Source organism: Lissotriton vulgaris, chromosome 2_2 (genome assembly GCF_964263255.1).
Source record: "Lissotriton vulgaris chromosome 2_2, aLisVul1.2, whole genome shotgun sequence".
NCBI classification, from domain to species: Eukaryota; Metazoa; Chordata; class Amphibia; order Caudata; family Salamandridae; genus Lissotriton; species Lissotriton vulgaris.
The window spans coordinates 170,925,952-170,944,237 of NC_141688.1; positions in this window are offsets into that span (position 1 = coordinate 170,925,952).

Consider the following 18,286-nt stretch of genomic DNA (forward strand, 5'->3'; position numbering starts at 1 on the left):
CTAGAGAAGCCAAGGAACGGGTGACAGAAGGCCGACCAACCGACCCAGCACTGACCGGTAACCCACGTACGCCCCAAAGAATGGCAAAGGCCCCCAGAACCCGGGAAGGGGCACCCAGAACACCAAGACCACTGGTCCAAGAAGGAAACGTCTGAAGCCACACAAGACATGGAAGCCACAGGAGAAGAAGCCCAAAGGAACAGGAAGGCCCTGGCTGCCAAGCATCAAGGTGCAATAAGCCCAGACACGGCCAACTCCACAAGGCAGACACAGTCAGATGTACACAGGACCATAGGGCCCATGGAGACTAAGTACGGGAAGCATGAGGAGCAGCACCACAAGGGCAGTGGCAGCAAGTCATACCTCAGTACAAAAAGATAAACAATTGGAGAACGACCCCAGCACAACCAGAATCCCACACAACCACTTGAAAGGGACACTAGAAAGTAAGGGAACACAAAACCAGTGCAGCAAGAGACCCCAACCACTAGGCCACGGTTACTCATGGACAAGGGAAGGCACAACAAGGGCCAGAAAACAAGCCCAGGGCCAAAATCCAGACAACAAACACGTAGATAGCACGCAAGAGTCCAGGCTCTTGAACACCTCGGCCAAACCGGAAGATGGAAGCACCCACTGGGAAGAAGGGGATTCCCTGGCATTGAGGCCAAGGAGTCCAAGAACAAGCTGCACAGCGGAGAGCCACACTCCTGCCGCAAATGAAAGCAGATGACGAGGAGGGCAGAAAGAAACCGCACAGCACCTCTGTATAACATAGCATCCCAAGCCCCAAGAGGGATTCGGGGAATGCGAAAGAAACAGACGATCACATATCGTCCTGTGCCTCCACAAGGCGACCGCAGCAACAGCCCAGGGAAGGAAAGAAAAGGCAGGAGACAACAGCAGCCTGCCCCCATCAGAAACACAGAAGCCAACAGCCCCTGGAAACCCCAGGAGGACGCCCAAACAAGGAAAAACCGGGCCAAACCCTGCACCCTAAAGGAGAGCTGGAGGAACAGACCGCAGGCCCAAAGCCCCGATGGATGAGCTACCACCAGCCAAAGACAAAACACACAGTTTCAACAGAATGCATGAAGCACTCCCCAAAGGAACCCTCGCTGGCAGACAAGGAAGAGTGAGAAAACACTAGTAAGGCCCCAATGCAGTGACCCGCTGCATACAAAAGGAACAATTACCCCATCCCATTAAACTGCACATATCCTCATCCTCACGGACATAAAATGTCCTAATTAGGTGCCACCGAACAGCGGAACAGGTGTTGACTCCGGCGTTGCTCTTTTATTGCCAGAGAGGCGCTGCATGGCGGAGTGGCAAGCTGTGGAGCCCAGACGCGGTGGATGGCAGAGGCGGTCTGGAGCACTGGGGCGGCTGGGGCGACCAGGGAAGACTGATGATGTAGAGGCCCCATCGTGCTGGCATAAATGGAGGCTGACGGCTGAGAGAGAATACCGGCTGGAGCGGAGCCACTCAAAAGATCTGGTGAGCAGGGGGAGAGCTCTGGGGAGATCGTACACGGCTGGTGGGCAGCAGACTTGGTGTGCAACGATGAGCGGGCCCGGAGGCCCGCGCAAAGTAGTGGATGCCTGTTGATGCGATCTGCGACCTGACTGAGTGGCACCCAAGGTGCGGGTGAGCCCAGGCACCGGTGGGGACACGGACACTGACATTGCACTCCCAAGACAGGGGCTGAATATACGTGTGTGAGGGCAGCGATACCACTGAGGCCCACCCCAGACTGGGGGGGTGCCCGAGCCGCCATTTTGAGTGCTGCACGTGGCGGCATCATCTAGTGGCCCCCCGCAGGCAGGAGGTGTATCGAGGAGTGCTGCCCCTGACATATCGGTTCCAGTGGGTTGATACACTTACTTGATCTATTCACAGTAAAGCATAATAGCCAATAAAAATTAATGGTTAAAAGCGATGTCAGAGAGAAAAAAGCACCAGACACGAACCCTGCATACAGCACTCATGTATAGAGTGTCTGTGTATTTCCTCTGTTTGAATATTCAGAATGGTCGCTTTCATAGAACTATTGTAAAATGAAACCTGGTTAATATTGTCACGCATAATCACTTTAATGTTGTTTGATGTTGGTTCTTCATGATACACTGGGAACACTATTGCACTGGAACTATTTTGTGAATGTACATAATTTGAATTGTTTTTGAAAATACAAGTATACCGCTCAAAACCCCTCCGTGTCTGGTGCTTTTCTCTCTCTGACATCGCTTATAACCCTTACTTTTTTTTGGCTATTATGCTTTACTGTGAGTAGATTAAGTAAGTGTATCAATCCACTGGAACTGTTGTTTTCCTATATAAAGTACACACCCTGGTTCCGTAGTGAGTAGGGTTCCCTTGTTATGTCCTTTCGGCCCCTGACATATCAGCGGCCACGTGATATGGACTGCCCCCAGGTGCAGGGCACTGAATGCTCCTGATCGAAGGCCGGCCTCTGGCGTCCCCGGGCTTCCCGGTATCCATTATGTGACGGAGAAGGGCAGCTGGTTGGGCCGCCTCAGGCCACTTTTCAGTTGGAAGCTTGGAGTGGGGCCGCAACTTGCGGCAGCAGCAGTGGCAAAGGGCACGAAGTGGGCTCCACAGATACGACATAGATACCATTCCTGCGCGAGGAGTGCCCACAACACGCAAACTGGTCAGCATGGGGAGAACAGAGGCCAAACAGGCGAAACTGTCCCTTGACTCATAGAAGACGCCTGACTGGAGCTCCAAGGAGTGCACAGAATCTGATCTAACAGAGCCAAGAGATGAGCACTGGAAGGCGTTACTAGTGGGGATGAAGCAGAGCCTCACATCCATAGATTCCATGATGGATGCCATGAATAGTAGACTGGAGGCTGTGGTCGCCAAGCTTGACCAGCATGACAAAAGGATGAAGGAGACGGAAAAAAGGTGTCGGGTTGGAGGACAGAGAGGCGGCCAATAAACAACATGTGCTTCAGATGGATAAGCCACTAAAGGTAATAGTGGACAACAATGAGGAGTTAAAGGCACGCTCACGGAGAAACAATGTACACATTTTGGGCCTGGCCAAATCGACAAACACCGGGAGAATGGAGGACTTCATGGAAAAGCTGATGGCTGATCTTTTTGGTAAAGACTCCTTCTCAGCGCACAATTGAGCGGGCCCACAGATCGCTGCCAGCACTCACACCTCCGGGGGCGCCACCGCGCCGGTGATTGTGTGCTTCCTGAATTATCGCGACAGGGACACCGTGTTAGGCCAAGCTCAAGAGAAGGGGCAAGTACGATATGAAAATGCCACCCTGGCCTTCTATCCTGACTTCACTCAGGCTGTGCAGGAAGCCCTGCGAAAGTTTGCAGCTGTAAAAAAGAAGCTTCAAGCACAAAAAATAACATACCCCATTTTATACCCCGCGAAATTAAAGATTCACCACCAGGGAAAACAACATCTCTCCAACTCTCCTCAGCAGGTGGAGGAGTACCTCAAACAGGCCCGCAGAGCAGCATCCCAGGAAGCAGCCTCACGCAGAAGATTCTGATCGCAGTCGCCCCTGTCGGAACCGAGCTGATGCCGCGCCACTACGAAACACGTTCTGCAGCACTATCAAAGCACAGTAACCTCCGGAGAACTGTTCTGAGTTGCTGATGTATCACTGCTGTTTAATAGTTGTTATGACATTTTTCCTCCCGGACACTTGCTTCCGTCCCGCCATTGCAGCCTGCTTACTTAAGTGGGGTAGCAGGTGGGTGAAATAGGGAGGTTGAGTGGGCAAGGAGAGAGCCCCTAGTGGACCCCGCATGAGGGCATACCCCTCTCTATTTGTGCCATTTACCTCCAGGGGGTAAGAATGGAGCTGGTTGGTTACATAGTTGGTATGGGGGACGGACATACTTTGCAAGTTGGTGGAGCCGGAGTGGGTGGGGAGAGGGATTTGGGGAGGGATGGGTGCGAAATGCCTGCATGAGAGACCAACGAGATATACACAAGAGAAGGAATTGTATAGCTAGATGTAATGACAGATACCACAGACAATAGAAATGATCTACATGTTATTTCATGGAATATGAGGGGATTGAATAACCTGCGGAAACGGAGGCAGGTGCTGGGGTATTTAGACCGACACCATGTTCATGTGGCCCTGTTACCGGAGACCCATTTGCAGCCCGGTATCACACCCCAATTTGCAATGAATTGGGCAGGGAGTCCGGTTTGTGCTGGGTGGGATGGAGGCGGACGCTAACGGGAGGTACTGTCTGCTTTGGGGAAAATTAACTCACATGATGCGACTATTGCAGACTACCATGGCCCCAATACAGACGACCACACCCCCTACTCCTGCTTAGAGGCAAACTCCAAATGCTGGGGTCCACATATGTAATTTGGGGAGGGGATTTTAACACAGTGGTGGACCCGAAAAGCGACCGGTCTCACGCCACGGCGGCGTACTATACCACTGTGCAGCACACCCTACATGACATACTAGTCTCGGATCACTTGCTTGATGCTTGGCACCATCGCCATCCCTTGCAGAGGGAAGGGACTCACTATTCAGCGGTTCATAATACGTGGGCCAAATTGGACTACCTGATGGTGACGGTGGGCATGGCGCATTGATTGGTAGGTCGGTCCATCTTGCCCGCACGTACTCGGACCACTCCACGGTGCTGGTGACGATTCGAACCCCAACAGATCAGACCCTATATCTTAATTGGCTACTGAACCCCCTACATTTGCAGGATGCAGTGTTTAAAGCGGAGGTGGAACAGGATATTCAGGACTTTTTTGCTTGGAATATTGACTCGGTGTCTAGCTTAACAACAGTCTTTTAAAGTGACAGTGCGAGGCTGGTGCATCTCCAAGGGTGGGGGTATACTTAGAGACCTATGTAGAGACCTGCGCAGACTGGAGGGCGAGTGAAAGGCACTGGATAGAGACATAGCGGGAGGAGGGGAGTCTGGTACACTGAAGGCTAGATTGAGGGGAAAAGTGACGGATATGAGGAGGTGGCGGATAGAGAATGTAGGTTTCGGGGATTGACCCTATCTGGCATGGGTGCATGGTGAGGGGGACCAACCAGGACAGGCGCTGGCAAACGCGGTACGCCCCCCTAAATTTAATAACTATATAACTGAGCTGCAAGACGAGCAGGGCCAGACCCACAGGAACCTACCTGAACAGATGACTACCCTAGTAGCCTATTATAAAAAGCTTTACACTTCACATAGGGGCTACCCTTTGGAACTACAGGGGAATTTTGAAGACACGGCATTGGCGTGGCTAGGGGACACACAACGCAAATTTCTGCCTCTGGAACTGGAGGTAGATGAGATAACGGAGGCACTCATGCACATGCCGTCGGAGAAAGCACTGGGGTCAGATGGCCTTCCAATAGACTTCTATAAAACGTATGTGTCAATATTAGCACCTATCCTGAAGGCAGTCTTCTATGACACGCTGCCATCTACCATTTGGGAAGCTCAGAAACTGTCTTTGCTGAAACCTGGTAAACCCCCGGCAAGCTGTGAATCATATCGGCCCCTATCACTCCTGAATAGTGACATTAAAATCTTAGCGAAAGTGCTAGCAACACGACTCAATCTCCTCCTGGAACGCATGGTGCTACCCGACCAAGCAGGCGTGGTCCCGAGCCGTGCCACATCCCACAATCTTCGAACCCTCCTGGCAGGACTGGAGGATATAGACCCGAATAGTGCTGTGGTGGCGGTCTTCTTAGACACCACCAAAGTGTTCGACTCAGTAGAATGGGATTACTTGATGGAGACACTGAGTTATATGGGCATGCTGGATTCTTTTGTGAATTGGATTAAACTGCTATACACACGGCCGCGAGCCATGGTACTCCTCAAAGGCTCACGGTCCAAACCCTTTATAGTTACCAGGGGCACGCGGCAGGGGTGACCGCTCTCCCCAGTGTTATTTGCCCTAGCAATAGAGCCCCTGGCTGCGAAATTACGACAGCTTCATAACCACAGAGCCCTTGTTTACCCCTCCAGGCAGTTGTTAGTCTCCCTTTATGCGGACGACATAACGCTGTATATCCACAGACCGCAGGATAACCTCAATTTGGTACTGCGGGAAATTACCAGGTTCGGGGCCATAGCTGGGGTGCAGATAAATTGGAATAAATCTGCAGTCTTCTCCTTGACGGACAAAACATCGCCACACCAGCTTGCCTACCCTTTGATATGGGAAACAGGGGACTTTAAGTACCTGGGTATACATGTTACTAAAGATAAAGGCGCTTTAAAGCGCACTAATTACGTGCTGGCCATGGACAGGGTGACGGATAACATCTCCAAGTGGATAAAACTGCTGCTATCAATGGCAGGACGGATATCTTTAATCAAAATTACTATACTGCCGAAATTTCCATACTTGTTTATCAATATCCCCTACTACCCGGGCAGATTCTTTTACAACACACTTAAAACGCAGTTGGTGCGGCTCATATGGGGGGTAAGCAAGCACGATTGACCACTCTGATGCTACTGTATCACCTTGGGGGACTTGATGTCCCCAATTTTGAACAATACTACTATTGCGCTCAAGCACATTTCGCAGTACACTGGTTCCCTCCACCCCCGTTCATGCCCCACCTTGTGGTATAGGATGGTTACATGGCCCCAACACTCCCAGAGGGATATCTGTTGACATCAACCAAAGAGAGGGAAAGGAACCCGTCCAGAGTGGATTGCACAGTAAAAGCATGGAATTGGCTGGTGCCGGCGGAGGGGGTGCACCTGATATATTCACCTAGAGTGCCGCTATGACACTTACCGTTACTGCCAGTCACAACTGAAAGGATATTCCAAAACCTACTAGATAAGTTGCAGTATAAAATATGGGGGGATCTTTACGTGGGGGGGGGCAATTCCACATGAAGGAGCAATTCTTTGGTGAGCGTGAGCCCACGATCATGGATATGTTTATGTACACCCGGCTCAGGCAGAGTGTTAAAGCTATAATCCATGATTTCCCAAAAGAGCCAGATATATTTATGTCCCTGCTCCTGCTGTTGCACACTGATATCTCCAAACATACCATATCACTGCTGTATAAGCGAGTTAGAAGCGCGCCGCCCGCTCACCTGGTTAGGGCCCGGTGGGAATGGGATGAGGACCTGGACAGTCCCCTAACGGACGACCAATGGGAGGTGTGCTGCCTTCAAACATATGCTGTCACCACCAACAGAAGATTACGCATACTGTACTATAAATTTCTGCATCGGCTTTAACATACCCCGGCTAGGTTGCATAAGCTACAGCTTGGGAAGGACGACAAATGCATGCGCTGCGGTCAATGGGGAGCTGACTTCATGCATTTGGCATGGCAGTGCCCTCAGGTTGCTTACTGGGAGGAGGTATTCACAGGCCTAACCCGCATGATAGGAATTCAGGTTGAGCCATCCCAACTCAGGACACTGCTGGGTCTGATTGGAGACATTAGGACACTAGACAAAAAATTATTGGCAATGGGAATGCTTCTGGCAAGGAGACAGGTGGCCTGTAAATTGAGTATGGGCGAAATGTGCGAATTCGCCATCCGCAAAATCAGCGCATTTGTGCGAATGTGCTTATTTTTTTTGCGTGTCCTTGGGCTTTTTGCGTTTCGCAGAACGCTTGCAGCGCATCGACCATGAAGTTACCCATGCGGTCGTACATGGGCGCAGCCATCTTGTTCGCCTTGCGTATTTCCATTTCCGGGCGCTAGTTGCATGCTTGCATGGTGCGCGGGGTGCGATTACGTGTTCACGTGCGTTTTTGCGTGCTCGCTGGGGAAATATTGCAAAAACTTACCCACACGGTACTCAATGGGCACGGCCATCTTGTTTTTCAGTCATTGCTGTAGTTCTGGGCATGCTTTTTAATCCTATCCCTAATCTTTGCAATCCTTTGTTTCTTTGAACTTTTTAGGGATCTTTTTTACTCATTATATATCCCTCTCTTTTGCTAAATCTATATTTTGTGTTTTTTTCTACTTTTGGTTACTTTAAAGCTACTTTTTTTTAACTCTTTTCTTTTCTTTACTTTTTCCCTATTCTTTCCTATTTTATTTTCAGCTGTCCAGGACAAGGCAAAGGGAGCCGGGAAGAGCAAGGGGAAGGGTCCCGAACCCCGTACCCGGCTCCCTTGCGGGCGATTGAGGGGGGAGGATGTGGTGGCCAGGGAGGCTTTTAGCGCGGTGGGGTGGCCACACTTATATTTTATGTTCAGTGCCACCTCTCAAGGACCGTGGCAGCGGGGGCAGGCCCGGTCAAGGGTATGGCCGCCGGGAGCATTGCCGAGTGTGGGCTAAGGTGTGCTGGGCCATGCGTAGGGAGTCGGGAGTCCGGCGCACCTATCACCAAACGACGCACCGGTGGGCAGAGGTCCTTGACCGGGAGCAGGACCTGGTCCACCTGCTAGGGGTGGAGATACCTGGCCTTGGTGAGTAGCTATTTAATAACTACTTTGTTTTCTTCTGCTCTGTGTTATATTGCTAATATGTTTTTCCCGAAGCGCTAGAATGCTGCTGATTAGATTAAATTGCAGGTAAAATAATGTTTAAATAGCTTCTGTGATTGCAGGTTCTCGCCTCCTCGGTGGCGTTGCTACTATGCTTACTTGTTTGCAACTTTGTGCTCATTTGGCCTGAAAATGTATGAGTGTAGCACTTTACTGAACTGCGTAATGCTAGAGAGACTAGAGACTCAAGTCTAGTCCTTCCTTTGTACTCCTGCTGCCACTAAGAAAAAGAGATAGTGGTGGATAGATAGGTCGAGTATATTATGACTTGTTATTTGTAGTAGGACATTTTTTAGTGGTCTGCAATCATGATGACGGACTGTGTCTGTCACGTTGTGTGCTGCTGAGTGCTGGCAGTCGTAGTAGAACCTTTTTGTTGTTGGTTTAGTTAGTGATTTACATAACTTTCCAAGTAGACGGTCTGCAAATCAATCCATACTGTACTATTTTCCTCCTAGTTGACCAGATCAGATAGGTCAATACATGTAGTGCAATTGTTGGTAATTTGCTTCTCCGAGATAATTTTAGATTGTGGTCAAAGAAATCAAATATTTCAAAAAAATAATCATCCATGTTTGTGTTTATTTCATGTTCACATTCAGCACCTCCCAGGGGCAAGAAGACTACTCCCCAGACTCCGGCGGAAGAAAGTGGGCAGAAACGGTCCTCTGCAGGCTCTTCTGCTGGCCCTAGTAAGTTGTACTGTTGTTAATATAATTATACTTCCCTAACTTTTACGGCTCACTGAAATAATATTGAGAGACAGAATATCAACCATCAAGAATATCGTTGACAAAATATCGACTGACAAAATATCAAGTTTCTATCTACAAACGGGTAAGTACAAAAATATTGAGTTAAAAATATCGTTTACAAAAATATAGTTTTAAAAAATATCAACTTTACTAAAAACAATGTTAAATTAAAAAAATATTAAAAATTAATTACTAAAATATACTTAAAGATACTTAAATTAACTTATAATAATTAAATATTTAATGAAAGTAAAAAAAAATCATATTTCTTAAAACATATATATATAGTAACAAAATATAATTAAATAATAGCCAATATTATTAACATACAATAACAAAAGTGTAAAAATTACTATTCCCACTCCAAAGAGTGCAAACATAGGGTAAGCGTTGGATAGCGTAGGGGTTAAAATTACTATTCCCACTCCAGTGGGTGCAACAGTAGGAAAAGCGTTGGATAGCGTAGAGGTAAAAATTACTATTCCCACTCCAAAGAGTGCAACAGTAGGGAAAGCGTTGGATAACATAGGGGTTAAAATTACTATTCCCACTCCAGTGAATGCAACAGTAGGGAAAGGGTTGGATAGCGTAGGGGTTTAAATTACTATTCCCACTCCAGTGGGTGCAACAATAGGGGAAACGTTGGATAGCGTAGAGGTAAAATTTTCTATTCCCACTCCAGTGGGTGCAACAGTAGGGAAAGCGTTGGATAGCGTAGGGGTTAAAATTACTATTTCCACTCCAGTGAGTGCAACAGTAGAGAAAGTGTTGCATAGCGTAGGGGTTAAAATTACTATTCCCACTCCAGTGGGTGCAACAGTAGGGAAAGCGTTGGATAGTGTAGGGGTTAAAATTACTATTCCCACTCCAGTGGGTGCAACAGTAGGGAAAGCGTTGGATAGCGTAGGGGTTAAAATTACTATTCCGACTCCAGTGGGTGCAACAGTAGGGAAAGCGTTGGATAGCGTAGGGGTTAAAATTATTATTCCCACTCCAGTGGGTGCAACAATAGGGAAAGTGTTGGATAGCGTAGGGGTTAAAATTACTATTCCCACTCCAGTGGATGCAACAGTAGGGAAAGCGTTGGATAGCGTAGGGGTTAAAATTACTATTCCCACTCCAGAGAATACAACATTAGGAAAATAAATATTTCATATATTATTCAAAAATCTAAAAATGAATATCTATTAATAATTAATTAAAAATAAATAAAAATGGTATCTAATGTAATAATAATTAATATTCGAAAATGAATAATTAACAATATTTATTTCAAATAATCAACTATTAATACAATTTATTAAACATTAACAATTAATTATTTAATAATTAAAAATTATTTTACAATTATTTCCAAATAAATACATTTTAATAAATTGTAATATTTAATTAATTATTAATAAATGACTTCCCACCCTATTTCCCTATAAACCCACAACCCGCTACAGAAACTAAATGAGTAAAATGTACATAATTACCAATTAATTAAAAAATAATAAAAAATAATTAACAATTATAATTAAATTAATTAACAAATATAAATTAATTAACAATTAATTACTAATTACTATCAATAAATACATTTACATATTTAAACATTTATAATTAAATTACTTCCCACCCTATTCCCCTATAAATCCTCAACCCGCTACAGAATTAAATTAGTAAAATTTACATAATTACCAATTATTTTCCTAAAACAATTAAATTAATTAACACATATAAATTAATTAACAATTAATTACAAATTACTATCAATAAATACATTTACATATTTAATTAATTATAATTAAATTACTTCCCACCCTATTCCCCTATAAACCCACAACCCGCTACAGAATTAAATGACGCAATAATTACAAAAACAAAAATTCATTAAATAAAATTATTTATTACATAAATACACACTTTTCACACATATTATAACATAAAAATACACTATAAAAAATTATATAATATTAAAAAATCGATATTTTTAACTATCTATATTATACACATCGATATTTTAACTATCTATATTTTTAACAGTCAATATTACTTCACTTACCTTAAAAACTATATTTTTGTTGTCTATATTCTGTCCTGTCGATATTTTGTCCAGTCTATATTAAAATTTCGATATTATGTCCAATCGATATTTTAGACTCGATATTACGTCTGTGCACCAACTTTTTTTACATCTCCGATTCATTCCAAACTGTTTCCTAATTCTATTTTTTACAAAATAGTCTTTGATCTTCTTGTAGACTGTTTCTACATTCTTATCCTGCCTCTCCACCTTCCCTCTCTGTGCTACTACTATTTACTATTATTATGAGTCGGTCTGTGTAGGTAGCTAAGCTTGCCTAGTCGGCAAACGGTGTTAAACAAAACTCGGACCCAGCAATAGCTCTAGAGGCACAGAGTGCAGTCCTCTGGGTTGCCCTTGCTGTGTATTCCAGTCTTCTTAATGTTAGTGCTTTGACAATTTCCACCAACAAAATGTCAATGTCAAACAAGAATAAGCTAGTAGTTGGCTTTTTGATTGATAGTAGCTTATACTATACAGCTAGTGTTTCAGGGACTATTCTGCACATACAGAAGTATGGACAAGAGAAATAGGATATTGTTGATGATAGGTGCAGTTCGACTTTCCACATACCTCAGTAATAAGTAACTGTGCGGGACTCGGGAGCCCTCACCTTGTTGGAACTCCAAGTCCTCCTGGAGTGATGAGGAGTAGTTGGTTCTGTTTGTAATTAGAAAAATGTTGCACGTTAAAAAGCAAGCATTCATCAGTTGTGCCAAAAAGTGTTGATTGTTATGGCTAAGCATATAAGTTAACACCCTCCCCAAAACCGTGACTTTTCTTCAGTCCCAATAATTAAAAATTGTATATATTATGTATTAACATTTTCTCTTCCATTACGAGACAAAATAGGGAGTGGTGTATGGCATCTAAAAATATGACATGTTTTTTTGTTTGCATGTAGCCAGGCTCTGAGCTGGGATGGTGCAGTGAGCTAAAAAACGGTGATGGATCAAGCCCTGATCTTTGGACTGGGTAAGAGTGGTCTGTTTAATTCAGACACTCTGTTCATCACCACCCCTTTTCTGAATCGTTTTTGGCCACTATAGGTGTGGCAGGGTATACTCAGGCATGAGTCCCTTGCTCACTGCACCATCAGGATTCAAGCAAGCCGGGCCGACGACGGCTGAAATGCAAGAAACCGGTCCCCGGAAGCTTGTCTCCTTTCCAGTGAAGAATTGGCTTGGTAGTCTGGTCTGCCCTGTTCCCATGATGCACTGGGCCAGGGACAGACTAATTTGCATGTAGCCAGGTTCTGAGCTGGGATGGTGCAGTGAGCTAAAAAACGGTGATGGATCAAGCCCTGATCTTTGGACTGGGTAAAAGTGGTCTGCTTAATTCAGACACTCTGTTCATCACCACCCCCTTTTCTGAATCAAGTTTTTTCTAGACATCACAACATCGGATGCGGCCCTTCCCACCACCAGAGCCAGGGCCAGCAGCATGGAGGGGTCCACTCCAGGGGCGGATGCGACAGCGCCACAAGTGCCACCAGGAGGTGCTGAGGGGGATGGCTCAGCAGCGGCGGACGGTGGTAAGTTATTAAACTCCTTACTTTTTGACATTTTATAGTAGGCTCGCAAAGGAGTGTATGATGTACTGAACAATAGACAGTACACAACTACAAGTACACTATACTGTTAAAAACAATGAAAGGATGAGCGAGTCGTAACATTTATGACTGTAAAGAATGATACGTGTTTTTGAATGCAGGCAGAGGTGGCTGATAGGAAGGAATGAGAGGCATGGCTGCTTGAAGCAAGGATGCTTAGAGGAGAAAGAAAACATTACTGCCTTTGTGGGTGAATCAGAAAATTTATGTGTGGTGTGCATATATAATTTGGGTGACACTCAAATGCAAGTCAAGACGGTGGTTTACCAAATAAAATGAAAAGGGTGTTATTTGGTTGTTGAGAAAAAGTAAAGTTGGTACAGTTGAGACATTAAGAAAATTGATAGACGTTTACTTTGGAAGCCTGGATGGTATCTTCTTCCTCATAGATAGCAGAGGTGTATGTGTAGAGCAGATGCTCAGTGCATGAAGAGTGTTACTCTGTTTAAACAGCTTGTCCGTGCCAGAGTAGCAAAGCAGAGGAAATCCAAATACTAGAAGTTGTGATTGTTTAGAAACTCTCCCTTGCCTAAAGTAACAGTACAGTAGTTTACTTCACAAGCACAGCATATATTGTGTATGTATTGTATAGTTGACAAATATATCAAGTCAAGTCCCTTCCTCCGGCAATTATGGTTACCACACTCATTCCCTATGTTCATAATTTTCTTTTTGCTGTGTCAATCATGGGTGGACTATCGCTGTTATTCACTCAATCTATCACAACGGAGCACCTAAAGTCATCCATCATATAAGGAAAGAGATCACGTGATCGGCTGGATACATGACCAGAAATGAATAATCTTCATTTTCCTTTTGTAGTACTGAAGGCCCGAGGGGGCAGTGCAAAATATAAATTACATTGAGCAGTAGCCCTTGATGTAACTGAATATTGCCAGTGCCAACCCTACAGAAAAGTAAGAGCTTCCCTATCCCCACCTGCATGTACTGCTTAAAGTAATGCGAGTCTGCGTCATCATGGATTGTGCCTGTTTTTCTTGGGTGCAAGCTGACTGAGCTGGCATTATGCCGGCTACCACAAGTTCACGTACAAGTAATTTCTTTCACAAAACTAGAGAAAAAAAGAATTATACTGGTGTACTCTCTGACTCTCTGACTATGTATTGAGTCCATAGTGCTGCCTACTAGTAGAATTCCTGAAGATCCCACTACTGTTATAGGCCTACAAAGACGGCGGAAAGATACATCCCAAAATGTTATACTGTGCTTGCAAATTGCTAGTGTTACTGTGGGACAACTTTCTGTTGAATTATTTTGTGTTATTGTTAAAGAGTATTGATTACAGTATTTTTCTTTCTTTCCTCATATAGATGCTCCAAAAAAGCTCACCGACAGGAGATGGCTGGAGGCCATTTGTGTAGAATATCGCCGGCTGTGGGCTCGGGAACAGGAGGAGGAGGCGGCAACAGCTGCTTCCTCCTCCAGTGCCCCGTTGTCCACCAGTCAGCAGCCTCCAGCACGGCGCCATGGTCGGACAGCCTCCCGCCGCCGCCGCTCAGATGCAACAACACCAGCAGCTGCCCCCCCAGAGCCTGGAAGGCACTCCTACACCGCCTACGCCTCAGAGTGGACTACCTGGAACGCATGGTGGATAAGGAGGAGAAACAGATCTGGGACCTCCGCAAAGAGCGGCAGGACACCCTGTCCACACACCGCCGGATGTGACTGTGTCTCTTGCCCCTTTTTTAAAGACTGTTGGGGGTGGGAATCAGGAGTTGGGGATTCTTTGGGACTTTTCCCAGGACATTTAAAATGGACAATTGTTTGGGTTAGGGAGGGGGGTGGTTTGGGTCTTTGGGACTAGTTTATTTTTGTTAGGGTAATATATAATTATGTATTTTACATACTTCAACATAGTGTACGCGTTCATATTATTTATTTTGTGGGGTGGTGGGCATGGGTTAATGCACGTTTGGTTTCCTCAAACTTACCAGCATGAATTACTTAAAACGTCCCAAAAGGTTCAAAAGTGCCACTAACAGAGTTAGTGAATTCAATTGGCCTACTAGTACTTTACTAGTACTATTGTCAGTCTCTCCTCCGAGTCCTAGCCCATTATTCTACCTCCCCAAAATGCTTATCTTACCTGTGATTCGTGTTTATGGCGATTACGATTGCCCATGAAATCCATCCAGGACTGAAATTCTGTTGTTGTGGTGTTAGTAGGAGTGGTACCACACTAGCAGTAGCAGCATATGAAAAACAAAGTAAAAAAATTAGACATTGAGTGGCCTGAGAGGAGTATTAGAAGGAACAGTAAATTTGTAGCCTAAGCAATGCTGAAGGTATGGGGGAAAAAAATTGCATGGATGATTATGGCTACAACAAGAACAGTGACACAGCAGCATAACAAGTCTTCTTGACATGTAGGAGGATGATGTTGAAGATGGATCCAATCGATGGTGGGCATGAAATTCCGCATGTATTTTAAAATACTCATTGTTGTTTTTTTAACCAGAATTACAATATCCTAGGATTCATCTAGTTGCCTTAAAATTTGAGGAGGTTGCTTGCACCTTATCCTCCCCAGCAAGTGTGTGGAAATATTGTTGTCATTTAGTCACACCTCAATGAAAACCACACAGCCAGGGGGAAGAGGGTTAGGGTTTGAAAATTGGATGGAAATGGGGTTTGTGGAGAAAGTTTTGTGGAGAGAGGAAAAAACACAGCATGGACAAGCAACAAATGAAGATAAACAAATCTTTGGATACAAAGCTATCCATAAATCTTTTAAGGGACATAAAGGAAGTGCATGCACTACTGCATGCATGAAGTTGTTTGCTAAATGGATAGGTTACTGAAAAGTAAGTAGTACTTTCTACAATGTACTAACTATGAAGAAACAATGTGACAGTGCAGGGCTGCAGTAATTACGCAATTTCACTTGCCTATCTGCCCTCAGAGAGAAGAACAACTTAGTACATTAAATTAGTTTAAAAATAGCAAAGAAAAACAAATACAATGGCTGGAGGGATGAATTGAAGCAGAGAGTAAACAAATGCACAGAGTCACACTCATAGAAGTTCACAGCAATAACATTCCTAAAAAATAAGTAGAAATGAAGATGGACACCGTAACTGTATGTTGAAGTTGTCCTGTTGAATTTGGAAAGTTGCATGCATCCAGCCATTCCTCTTATTCGCAGTACTCCTCCATTCCATCTAACACTCCGTCGATCAATGTTGGAGACCAAAAGACACCTTGTCAACGGCCTGCCTGACGGATGAGGAATTGCAGATCACTAAAGGTAAGCCTGGGTTCATCGTTTTTCCCATTCCACAGGGCATAAGCCAGCCTGTAATTGTTGATGGAAAAACAGGAAGTGATATTAAAACACCACGGAGAAAAAAATATATGGTACGCTGTGTAGTGCAAAAATAACACTTTCAGTTTCAGAGTCAATAGTATTACATACAGGCATCATTTCGAAAGTGCGTACTTTGAGTCTCCTTTTCAAGGATAGTAATTAGTGAGTATGGGTGAATTGTGTGGACCTTTCCCCTAAAGCTAGGTGCAAACTGCTATTTAACAAAAAAATTACACCTTCCCAGAAGTTGCTCCAAGACCACACAGTACCCTCCCAAAAACATGCAATACTGCTACCTGGCATGAACCCTAACTTAAAATCGTGCCAAAACGCAACCGGAAAATAGGCCCAAACCCCACTTTTTTCCATCATGGATTTTCTTCAAACCACTTGCAATCAAAATTAGACCTTCCCAGCAGTGCTCCCAGACCCCTCAACCCACCCCCAAAGATCTAGAACACCCCCAAGAAGCCCCCTAAAAGCATGCAATTCTACTAGGCCTAAGTTTCAATCGTGCCAAAACGCTCTCTGCAACTAGGCCCAAACCCCCCTTTTCCACCATGGATTTTCTTCAAACCACTTGCAATCAAAATTAGACCTTCTCACCCGTGCTCCCAGACCTCTCAACTCACCCCTAAAGATCTAGAACCCCCCCAAACAGCCCCCCAAAAACATGCAATACTGCTGGGCCTAAGTTTCAATCTTGCCAAAACGCTCTCTGCAACTAGGCCCAAAGCCCCCTTTTCTACCATGGATTTTCTTCAAACCACTTGCATTAAAAATTCGACCTTCCCAGCAGTGCTCCCAGACCCCTCAACCCACCCCCAAAAATCTAGAACACCCCCAAACAGCCCCCAAAAACATGCAATACTGCTAAAAACAAAAACTTTCCCACCAGGGATTTTCTTCAAACCACTTGCAATCAAAATTAGCCCTTCTGAGCAGTGCTCCCAGACCCCTCAACCCACACCCAAAGATCTAGAACACAGCCAAGCAGCCCGCCAAAAACATAAAATACTACCAGTCCTAAGTTTCAATCGTGCCAAAACGCTCTCTGCAACTAGGCCCAAACCCCCCTTTTCCACCATGGATTTTCTTCAAACCACTTGCAATCAAAATAAGACCTTCCCAGCAGTGCTCCCAGACCCCTCAACCCAAACTCAAAAATCTAGATTCCCCCCAAACAGCCCCCCAAAAACATGCAATACTGCTTAAAAAAACGTTTCCACCAGGGATTTTCTTTAAACCACTTGCAATCAAAATTAGAACTTCCAAGCAGTGCTCACAGACCCCACAACCCACCACCAAAGATCTAGAACACCCCCAAGCAGCCCCCTAAAAACATGCAATACTACCAGGCCTAAGTTTCAATTGTGCCAAAATGCTCTCTGCAACTAGGCCCAAACCCCCCTTTTCCACCATGGATTTTCTTCAAACCACTTGCAATCAAAATTAGACATTCCCACCAGTGCTCCCAGACCCCTCAACCCACCCCCAAAGATCAAGAACCCCCCTAGCAGCCACCCAAAGACATGCAATACTGCTAGGCCTAAAATTCAATCTTGCCAAAATGTTCTCTGCAACTAGGCCCAAACCCCCCTTTTCTACCATGGATTTTCTTCAAACCACTTGCATTCAAAATTAGACCATCCCAGCAATGCTCCCAGACCCCTCAACCCACCCCGAAAAATCTAGAACATCCCCAAACAGCCCCCCAAAAACATGCAATACTGCTAAAAACAAAATCTTTTCCACCAGGGATTTTCTTCAAACCACTTGCAATCAAAATTAGACCTTCCGAGCAGTGCTCCCAGACCCCTCAACCCACACCCAAAGATCTAGAACACCGCCAAGCAGCCTGCCAAAAACATAAAATACTACTAGGCCTAAGTTTCAATCGTGCCAAAACGCTCTCTGCAACTAGGCCCAAACCCCCCTTTTCCACCATGGATTTTCTTCAAAATTAGACCTTCCCAGCAGTGCTCCCAGAC